Source organism: Channa argus, chromosome 6, assembly GCF_033026475.1.
Source record: "Channa argus isolate prfri chromosome 6, Channa argus male v1.0, whole genome shotgun sequence".
Classification (NCBI taxonomy): domain Eukaryota; kingdom Metazoa; phylum Chordata; class Actinopteri; order Anabantiformes; family Channidae; genus Channa; species Channa argus.
In genome coordinates, this window is record NC_090202.1 from 17,751,954 (window position 1) to 17,762,979 (window position 11,026).

General features: G+C 41.1%; 1 pseudogene; it reads left to right on the forward strand.

The window, feature by feature from the left end:
• The first annotated feature begins 315 nt into the window (after positions 1-315).
• LOC137128424 (von Willebrand factor A domain-containing protein 5A-like) lies at positions 316-8,203 on the forward strand (annotated as a pseudogene).
• Positions 8,204-11,026: the final 2,823 nt, after the last annotated feature.

An 11,026-nucleotide genomic window follows, 5' to 3' on the forward strand; every position in this document is an offset into this window, starting at 1 on the left:
GCTGTATATTTCCCAGAAGAAAGTGACTTGCAGTGTCCCGGCATAACACCGATCACTAATCATCTATCTCCAGAGGTAAGCTTCCAGAAACAGACAGACATGTGGAAAGTGGCGAAGTTCCATGATCCTGATTATCTGAACCAACTGACCTGCCTCAAGATTGTTACCTTGATTTGTTCAGCAAAGTTATGAAAGATGCTTTAGTATTTGTGTTGGAGTTTTGTTTTCACACAAAACGTATTTACCATTAGGCAGCTTACACGTTTTGTGAAGTCATTCATGTAAAAAATAATGTATGTTTTTCAATAAAATCACTGTGGTCTGGTAACTCCTGAGAAAAAAACAGGTACAGAGCTGTTAGAAAACTGACAAATCTCTATTTTTGTGTAATTGTGTAAGTGTTCATGTAAACTGTCAGACAGAGACATGAAACCTGACGTGATACCAGCTGATATTATAATCTGTCTCTAGAGGACTTAAAAGTTCTTACTCTGCATTGATATGTTGTGTATTTTTTTTTTTTTGCTTCTCGATCAGTTCCTCTGAAGAGCATTGATGTGGAGCTGGAGGTGAGGGACCATGTAGCTACAGTGGTCTCCACTCTGAACTACGAGAACAAGGAGGACAAACCACTAGAGGCTGTTTTTGTCTTCCCTCTGCCTGGAGATGCTGCTGTCTGTCATTTCAGATTGGACAGACAGAGATTGTAGCTGAGGTGAAGGAGAAGCAGCAGGTGAGCTGGACAGTAAAGACTTACTCACTGTAATGGGTCTGAAAAAGCAGTAAACATAGTGACTGTGACTCATCTGTACTCCAGGTTCGTGAGGAGTATGATGATGCGCTGAGCTCCGGTCAGCAGGCCTTCCTGTTGGAGGAGAGTGACCAGAGTCCAGATATATTTTCTCTGAGTGTGGGGAGTCTTCCTCCAGGAGAGAGCGCCTCCATCAGGCTGGAGTATGTCACTGAGCTGGCTGTGCAGGCTGATGACGGGCTGAGGTTTTGTCTGCCTGCTGTGCTCAACCCTCGCTACCAACCTCAAGGTAGAAAAACAAGTCCAAACTTACAAAGAATTATGTTGTGAGGGTAACACACCTTGAACCAAGTAGTTTAAAATCCCTGATACTTCAAATGAAAGAAGCCATCTGAGTTAGGCCGAGCATGTGGTCTCTTAGCAGGGAGGTGAAATCGGAGCATATCAGGAACATGCAGTCGTCATCAAATTGTTAAACTTGTTTACAGGCAGTGAAGCTGCCAGTGTTCAGGTGACGTCTGTCCCAGCCTCTCTGGTGCCCTATAGTCTTTCTTTCTCTGCTCGAGTGTCCTCTTCTCATCCAGTCACTAAAGTAGAGTCCAGCTGTTCTCTGGGTCCTCTCCAGTATCTGAAAACAGAGCAAACCCAGGCCATGGTAGGTAGACTGCTAATGTGTCTGCTGAGTTCCTCAATACTGGGACACAATGTGGAACTTAATATTCATGAATGTGTTTTGTTTCCTGTAGGTGAGGTTGGCTGCAGGACACAAGTTTGACAGAGATGTTGAGCTGCTGATTTATTACAAAGATGCCCACCAACCCACTGCTGTGGTGGAGGCAGGACAGACCTCTGTTAAGCCTGGTGAGTCCTAATTATTGAGGCTGTAACTTTACTATCAAGAGGTTTATTACTTTAATACTAATGTCATTACATACATGTAAGACATAAGTAATTTTACTTGAGAAAACTCGATTGGTTAAATGTGTTGCCATACAAAGCAGATTTGTGATCTGTCCTGTGTGTTTCAGGCACTCTGATGGGTGATCCAGTGGTGATGGTGAGCCTGTACCCTGAGTTCCCCAAGGCTGTGATGTCTACAGTCGCCTCATGTGGAGAGTTTGTTTTCTTACTGGATTGATCTGGGAGTATGGACTGTCCTAGCAATAATAGCAAGCAGCAAGAGACTCGTATTGGGAATGCCAGGGTATTAGAAACTGTTCACTGTATATATACTTGATGTAACTCTGACACCGTGGTGTTCATTATTTCTAATGTCTTCTTCCACAGGACACTCTGCTATTCCTGCTGAAGAGCTTACCGTTGGGCTGCTATTTCAACATTTACAGTTTTGGGTCCACTTATGAATCCATCTTCCCGTGAGTGACTCACTTCACCTCAGTTTTGCCTCTTTTCCAGTGTGAGCTGGGGTTTTCTCCAGCATCACTCTGGCTCTCTGTAGGTTAAATGGGTATAGCTAAAGGCTGGATGCACATTTTAAAAGTCATTAATGTAGTAATGTTTTCATAATTTTTAAAAGTGGTCTGTGAGTAAATATGAATGTACCAAATTGCGATGTAGAATTTGGCAGCATTGCACAATCATCCACCACCTGACCTCCTTCATTTGTGTGTTTCTGATGGCAGTAAGAGTGTGGAGTACAGTGAGACGACCATGGAGGAGGCCTTGAAGACAGTTGAAATGATGGATGCTAATCTGGGAGGGACTAAGATCTTAAGTCCCCTCAAACACATTTACAGCCAGTCCTGCATTCCCAATCAACCTCGACAAGTAACACAGTCACACAACGTCACAAATACAATCCCACAGAAAATGAGTTACTAGTTTTGACAGAATCTTGTTAAAAGGGTTTTAGAGTGTTTCTTTTTCTTGCCATGTATTGCTTAAAGTGTGGACTCTCAGTGTTCTGATCAGTGTATTTCTGTTATTGGGTGTTGGACACATGAGTGCAGGATAAACTATAAATTTTATTATTTTTCCCAAATCAATGGGCTGTAGGATGGAAGCTGAGCTATAGCCAAAGCTGAGGAGTTATACAAAAAGTTTTTTTACTCGATATAGTAGTAATTATATTGATAATAAATGTGTACTCATACAGTCAACAGCACCATTGGTTCACTTAAATATGTAACTGTTAAAAGCACTTGTGTATTAACTCTGTGGCACAACTATCACAACTCAGTGGACGACTTTCAGCACACTTGTGAGTTAGACATTGTGTAACATCTGTGTAAACTCTCCTCCTTAGCTTTTTGTCTTCACCGTTGGAGAAGTCGGAAACACCAAAGAAGTTTTAGATCTGGTGAAGAAGAATTTTCCCACAGGTAAAACCACAAACATGACAAAACGAAAATGTTCAGTTTACAGTACATCCCATGTTCTAATGCTGTGTGTGTGTTAAAAATCAACATTACTGTGTTGTAGGTGTTTCTCTTTTGGGATTGGGGAAGGGGCCAGTTCTGCTCTCATCAATGGGTTGGCCAAGGAAGGAGGAGGTCACGCTCAGTTCATTACAGGAACTGACCGGATGCAAACCAAAGTAAGAAAGACAAAAACACAAAAAGATTTGATGTGAAACAACCCAATGAAACAGTTTTTAGACAGAGATCACAGTTGAAATAGGTAGAAACTCAAAGTGTCTGTCAATTCTTTGTAAACTTGTGATACTCCAGGTGATGCAGTCACTGCGATTTGCTCTGCAACCAGCTGTGGAAAACATCTCAGTCACATGAGATTTACCAAAAGGAGTGTCTGTCACTCTTCTCTCTCCACCAATCACAACCATTTTCCAGGGTCAGAGGTCACTGGTTTATGCCCAGCAGACTGGACAGGTAGGAGCAACTCTGTGTCCTGTATGTGTCTGTCTGGTTATCAGCCTGTCTGCCTCTAGGTGTCTGTTAGTTCTACAACTGGTGCAGTTTCCACATCAAGTATTCGAGTGCCATACACCTAAAATCACAACATGGTTTCTACCACTGTGATGCTCTCATAGGGTTCAAAGGCAGCTGAGGGCCGTGTAACAGTCTGAAACCAGCAGAGGATACTGGGTAAAACAGCTTTTGGTCAGACAGAACCAGTGTGCACAAGTCTAACATTCATTACAAAATAAATTCTATCCAAATTAGTTTATTTCAGTTAATCAGCAAATATATTACATGTTTCACTGATGTTCTGGACCTGGAAAATTTTAGGTTTAATCTCTATATTTTACTCAGACACATGAAGCTTCACCTGTGTTTATTCCTCTCTGCTGTGACAGATTAACAATCCACAGGTGAGGTGCTCGGACTCTGATTCGTTCCATGGAGAAGGAGGAGAGAGAGCATTAAGGACAGCAAGATGGAGGAGTGAAGGAGAAGGTGGTGGAGCTCAGTGTCCAATCAGGAGTCAGCAGTTCTTTCACTGCCTTCATTGCTGTCAATAAAATTGATAGCAAAGTGATTCAGGGACCTCTGGTGCGCAGAGATGTTCCAGTAGCCAGTGAGTGTTTTACATTTACATTATGTGCAGATAAGGACCAGATGCTTCTCCTGTGCTCAGTGTCTTTGTGTTTGCACATGTGTTCACACGTTCAGAAGCTAATGTGTGTTTGTATGTTTATATTTTTTCTCTTTATGATCATGTCTTTACCTCGTAATTTTTTTTCTCTCAAAGTGATGATGAACGGGGGCAATATACCATTTGCCGGGCAAAGTAAGTATTTCAATAACTGTGAACCTGACAATTAGTGGATAAAAAAGCACATTCATGCACGTTCAGGAGCTAATGTGTGTTTGTATGTTTATAAGATTTTGTCATTATAAGCTACAGTTACATAACATTTTAAATTTGCTCATTTTTAAAGTAAGATATTTTAATGAGCTTAACAAACCAGTAGCAACGTTTGTTTGTCTTTATTATCATGTCTTTACATCGTACTCTATTTTTTTTTCTCTCTCTCAATGGGATGATGACAGGCGGTCCTTTTGAATCGCGAAGTTCAAGTATTTCATTACCTGTTGTGACCAGAGAACTAATAAGTAAAACAACAGTATCAAATAAACTTATTTGTACCTGTATGTGAGAAGAAGAGCAGCTCAGGCTAATGCAGGCTGATCGTGCTCATGCCAAAGCATAGGTTTTAAAATGTTTTAATCTAATTTCATAGACACAGTGGCGTTTGCAGAAAGAAATTTGGACTGTGGCGTGGCTCGTAAGTAGCAATTTAGAATGGTTATTATAATGTTTACATAATGAAAACATTTGTATGGAATAACATGAAATATATGAATAGTTTTACCTTTGGTGATGCTCGAATTTTTTATTTCACTCCATCATCCAATCAAGTTTTTATGTGTCCAGTCCTTTGGTTTGGATCAATGACCACTCATTGGCAAAAAATTTGACATGTGTGTTTCACTTATAGTTTATGTCTGGCAGCAACACAAGCCTATTCTATGGTAGATTCCAGATTTTTTTTTTTGCTTACTAATTCATATTCATCGTGTTGGCTTCCTCCCACAGCACTGCCATGTGATGATCTTTATGCTGAAATCTGTGGTGGTACGTAACAAGTTGAATTAGAGACACATCAGTAAATTTCTGCAAAGTCTTAAAGCAAGTTACTTTATTGTAACTGTTTGTGTAGAAGTTGTTATGACAGTCCTGAACATAAGTAGCAATAATTCAGTGCAGCAAGTGAGGATATGGTTAGAATTTAACTGTGCAACGTGTACATTTTGTAAGTCTGTAAGTTGACTCAAAGTGGGGCATATTTCTAACAACATTAACAGTGCAGGTTTCTTAGCATAAACACACACACACACACACACACACACACAAACCTTTCCAGAGGCAAAAAGCACTTCAGTTGTATGGAGTTTTTCTTTTTTGTTTCTGTTATATATTTTTCACTGTATAATCCTGCGACTTTTAGCTTGTAGTCCTGCAGAAACATCAAAACTGCTGTTCAATGTCATGATCATGTGATTTCATCACCCAGCAGCAGAAATCATTTGTGTTCAACTGTGCCATGTCTTGTACAGTGCTTTGCTTTAAAAAAATGTTAATATTATAGTTTCGTATTATATACGTTTAATGTTGTTGCCTTTGTCCTGCTAATTTCAGACACAATAGGGTTTGAAAAAGGATTTATTTCCAGAGGAAGTTTGGACTATGACCTGGATGGTAAGTAGCACTTTAGAGTGGTCATTATAATATTTACATAATGAAAACATTTGTATGGATTAACATGAAATATGTAAATTGTTTTACCTTTGGTGATGCTTGGATTTTGGTTTGGATCATTGACCACACATTGGCAAAAAATTTGACATTCCCTTCATTTTGAGTTGTACTAGAAACAACCTGAAGAATCAGTTGTGATTTTTACTGTCATACGTAAAACTGTCTTTTATTATATACAGTTAACACCCATGTATACAACTATTAAAGAGAGACGGGGGACAGACAGGAGGCAACAATATGATTAAAAGAAATAAAGTGAAATTTTAACCTGGAGTAATAATTTGCTCATATTATATCGACTATACATCTACAATTATATGCACAACACAAGTGGGAGAAAACTAATGCTGGAAACACATGCAATTGTAATAGTAAACAATAATCATATTTTCACTTGATCTTGTCAGATGCCCACTTGGCCAAACAGCCATCCAGAGACCCTTTGATGCAGCTGGTCTCCCTCCAGAAGGCATCAGGCTGCTGGCTGCTAGGTCCAGGTCTGGCTGCTGCACTGGGAAAGACCAGCGAGGAGGTGGAGAACACAAAGCCTGCATCGGTGGGTCTTTGTCTAATATAAAAGACAAGAAAGAAAAAAACGCAACTGAATCAACATGACATAAAGAAAACAAATTCAGTGATGTTATTGATGTAGTTATTTATGTGTCAAAGACATTTTAAAACCTTTAAATTATAACATCTTGGTGGCCTAAAACTAACAAAACTAAACATACATCAGTGCAGGCAAATGTCTGGAAATCAGGGAGCAAAACAATGATGAAGTTTCCATTGACCTAGCACCAAAATCTGACATTATACATTAACCATCAACACGTTCATTTTCATCCAAATATTATTTGAAGGTTCCCATATCACAAAGTAAAACAGTTGCAGAGATACTTTATCTTTTCTCATGATTTTCCTTTTTTCTCCTTTTGTGCTTGTTCCACTTTGATCTGGTGAATTAGGTCTAGCAGGAGGTGTGGGCCACCGTTCTGGCTCTGATCTGGCTTCATGGTTTTAAGACAGATGCTAAGGATGAGTGGGAGCTTCTGGCTATGAAGGCGGTTTCATGGCTTCATGCTCAGAACGGTAAAAACTGTAATAATAAGCACTCATTAGTATTTGCTTGTTTATCTCAGGTAATTTCACAAATTCACTGTCCTGATAACTTTTTTTTCTCAGCACCATGTGTGACAGAGTGTGTGGAAGCTGGAAATGCACTGTTGGGCTGCAAGATGCAGAAAGACACCCTGGGCCTCTGAAGTTTTCTTGGAAGTAGCGTCTCCTTCAGGGCTGAACATTTACTTTATCGACATTACACCATAAAACGTATCTTGAGGTTTTAGCAAAAACAGTTTTACAAAACAATTTGGACCAAATTATAGAACTACATACACTGTGGCTGCAGTGCTAAGAAGACTCACATCAGACTCACATCAGACTCACATCAGCATTTTATGCACTATGACATGTTGACAGCCTGAATTTTCTTAATTTAGGAACCACTGTTTAGAAAACCTCTAGTAGGTACCAATGATTTGCATTTTGTATTATTTTTTATTATTTCTATGAGTTTTATACATTTGATTAAAATGTTTGAAGCATAATATCATAGGTGGCAATGATTTCATGGTGTGCTTTTTCCGTGGTCATTTTCCAGGGTCATTTTCACATACAGTGAAGCGTAAGTGCGATGTTCACCAATCAGGAATAACATTTTAACCCCCTGTGAAATTTATTAAATTCCAATACAGTGGCTCTGCCATGAATTCTAATTTTACAAGATCAAAGTGGGTAGTGGAGACGTACTGGAGTGAATTATAACAAGAGGTGGTTTTAATATTTTGGCCACTCTATTTAAAATTAATGAGGGGGCCTAAACATTAGAACCACCTCTTCTCATAAAGCAATCCCATTGCTAATGTATTAAAAATGTAAAAGTAGAATGTTGCTAGGACTGGTACACACTGGAGTCTCTATCTCTGTGGATTCTGGTAGTTTTTGAAAAATGTAATGAAAAAAATACACAACTTTATGAACGGTTATTGTCTCACAACGTTTTGCTTAGTTCATATCAGAACATCAGCTACCTGATAACAAAGCACACAACTCAACCTCGACAGGGAGAGAGAAAGGGACAGTACAGTGGTCACCAGTGCCAAACATCAAGCATTTAACAAACAAGGATCAGCACATTAGCAGTGGGGGGTTGAGGTACTGGACTCACTGTATTGAAGCTTGTTGCATGTTCAGATCAGACGTCTTGTTTTAGAGGTGACACATCTCTGTAACAACCACCACTGGACTGGAGATAGAGAGAGAGAGATAGAGAGAGAGAGAGAGAGCTGTCATGATGTGCTCCAGCTGATCCAACACCAAATCTATGTGAAATAACTGCACATAACAAATGAAAGCAGCCAATGATCAGTAGATAATAACACTCATGTTCTGATCTGTCATGTTGACAGCCATAATCAACCATCAACCAAGACAAAGGACTGAGGGGGGGACAACTGGCAATAACTTCTTTTTGGAGCGTGGGCTGTAAGATATTATGAATCCTTCGATTGACCTCCGTTACTGTGGAACAGGAAGTAGAATTTCAAGAAGTGAAGAGAATGGCAGCAGGAGCTGTGAATCAAACCACTGACCTCAGGTTCAAGCTCTCTACCTTCTAAACCTGAATTCTCTCCTTTACAAAAGTATTCACACCGTTTGCTGTTAAGACTGGTTAGTTATTAGCATTTATACATTTAAGTATGTCTATTATCTTCTCCTATTAAAACAATGCCAAGAAAACTTTTTCTTTTCCTTTCGGCTGTTCCCTTTCAGGGGTCGCCACAGCGAATCATGTGCCTCCATCTAACTCTATCCTCTGCATCCTCTTCACTCACACCAACTAACTTCATGTCCTCCCTCACTACATCCATAAATCTCCTCTTTGGTCTTCCTCTAGACCTCTTGCCTGGCAGCTCCAACCTCAGCATCCTTCTACCGATATATTCACAGTTTCTCCTCTGAACATGTCCAAACCACCTCAATCTGGCCTCTCTGACTTTATCTCCAAAACATCTAACATGACCTGTCCCTCTGATGTACTCATTCCTGATCCTGTCCATCCTCGTCACTCCCAAAGAGAACCTCAACATCTTAAGCTCTGCTTCCTCCAGCTCTGCCTCCTGTCTTTTCTTCAGTGCCACTGTCTCTAAGCCGAACAACATCGCTGGTCTCACCACCGTCTTGAACACCTTTCCTTTCATTCTCGCTGATACACTTTTATCACACAATACACCTGACACTTTTCTCCACCTGTTCCAACCTGCCTGCACTCGCCTCTTCACCTCTTTTCCACACTCACCGTTGCTCTGAACGGTTGACCCTAAGTACTTAAAGTCCTGCACCTTCTTCACCTCTGCTCCCTGTAACCTCACCATTCCACCTGGGTCCCTCTCATTGACACACATGTATTCTGTCTTGCTGCGGCTAAGCTTCATTCCTCTGTTTTCCAGAGCAAACCTCCACCTCTCTAGATTTTCCTCCACCTGCTCCCTGCTCTCACTACAAATCACAATGTCATCTGCAAACATCATAGTCCATGGAGATTCTTGTCTAACCTCAGTCAGTCTGTCCATCACCAGAGCAAACAAGAAGGGGCTCAGAGCTGATCCCTGATGCAGACCCACCTTCACCTTGAACTCCTCTGTCACACCTACAGCACACCTCACCACTGTCTTACAGCTCTCATACATGTCCTGCACCACTCTAACATACTTCTCTGCCACTCCAGACGTCCTCATACAATACCACAACTCCTCTCTCGGCACCCTGTCATACGCTTTTTCTAAATCTACGAAGACACAATGCAACTCCCTCTGACCTTCTCTGTACTTCTCCATCAGCATCCTCAAAGCAAATACTGCATCTGTTGTACTCTTTCTAGGCATGAAACCATATTGCTGCTCACAAATGCTCACCTCTGCCCTTAGCCGAGCTTCCACTACTCTTTCCCACAACTTCATTGTGTGACTCATCAGCTTTATTCCTCTGTAGTTGCCACAGCTCTGCACATCTCCCTTGTTCTTAAAAATTGGTACCAGTACACTTTTCCTCCAGTCCTCTGGCATCCTCTCACTCTCCAAGATCTTGTTAAACAAACTAGTCAGAAACTCTACTGCCACCTCTCCTAGACACTTCCATACCTCCACAGGTATGTCATCAGGACCAACTGCCTTTCCACTCTTCATCCTCTTCAACGCCCTCCTCAATTCACTCTTACTCATCTTTGCTACTTCCTGCTCCACACCAGTCACCTCTTCTACTCTTCGTTCCCTTTCATTTTCCTCGTTCATCAACTCTTCAAAGTCCTCCTTCCATCTTCCCATCACACTCCTGGCACCTGTCAATACATTTCCATCCTTATCTTTAATCACCCTAACCTGCTGCACATCCTTCCCATCTCTATCTCTTTGTCTGGCCAACCTGTACAAATCCACCTCTCCCTCTTTAGTATCCAACCTAGCATACAAGTCCATACATATGCTCTTTGTTTGGCCTTTGCCACCTCAACCTTCACCTTACGCTACATCTCCCTGTACTCCTGTCTACTCTATTCAGTCCTCTCAGTGTCCCACTTCTTCTTAGCTAACCTCTTTCTCTGTATACACTCCTGAACTTCCTCGTTCCACCACCAAGTGTCCTTGTCCGCTTTCCTCTTTCCAGATGACACACCGAGTACTTTCCTACCTGTCTCCCTGATCAAATTAGCTGTAGTAGTCCAGTCATCTGGAAGCACCTCCAAACCACCCAGATTCTGTCTCAGCTCCTCCCTGAAAACTAGACAACATTCTTCCTTTTTCAACTTCCACCACTTCGTCCTCTGCTCTGCCTTAGTCCTCTTCATCTTCCTCACCACCAGCATCATTTTACACACCACCATCCTGTGTTGTCTGGCTACACTCTCCCCTACCAATGCTTTACAGTCACTGATCTCTTTCAGATTACTGCGTCTACACAAGAAGTAGTCTACCTGAG